The sequence below is a fragment of the Bison bison genome, unplaced genomic scaffold, assembly GCF_000754665.1.
Source record: "Bison bison bison isolate TAMUID 2011002044 unplaced genomic scaffold, Bison_UMD1.0 scf7180017863950, whole genome shotgun sequence".
NCBI classification, from domain to species: domain Eukaryota; kingdom Metazoa; phylum Chordata; class Mammalia; order Artiodactyla; family Bovidae; genus Bison; species Bison bison.
In genome coordinates, this window is record NW_011494522.1 from 5,741 (window position 1) to 6,192 (window position 452).

The following is a 452-nucleotide window of genomic DNA, read 5'->3' on the forward strand; positions in this document are numbered from 1 at the left end:
CTTAGAAAACTCGTCCTCCTGAGAAAATGTCTTCCACATCCCCTACCTCCTACCAAGGGGAGATAGGAGGGGTCCTTAAGGACAAGCAGGGGGCTCTCACACCTGAAGAGCAAGCTCGATCCCAAAGCTTTTTTCTGCCATCTGCCTGCAGACTGAGCGGCAACTCTGAGCCCAGGCTCTGCAGAGTCCCTACAGGCAACAGAGACCCAAACCCAGAAGGAGACAGGTCTGGGCCCCCACGCTGAGCCTCAGCGCTCCGGTACGGGTGGCAGCTCTGCCTTCACCCCTGGGACCCTGAGGATTGGGCCTGGACCTGGGCAGGAAGGAGTTGGAGGAAACTGACCTCAGAGGTCTCGAGTGACATCACCGCAGCTGCAGCACCAGCCTGTGGGTGGGAGGCAGGCGATGAGAGCCAGAGAAGGAGGGGCTGCATGACAGCATCGCTTCTGTGA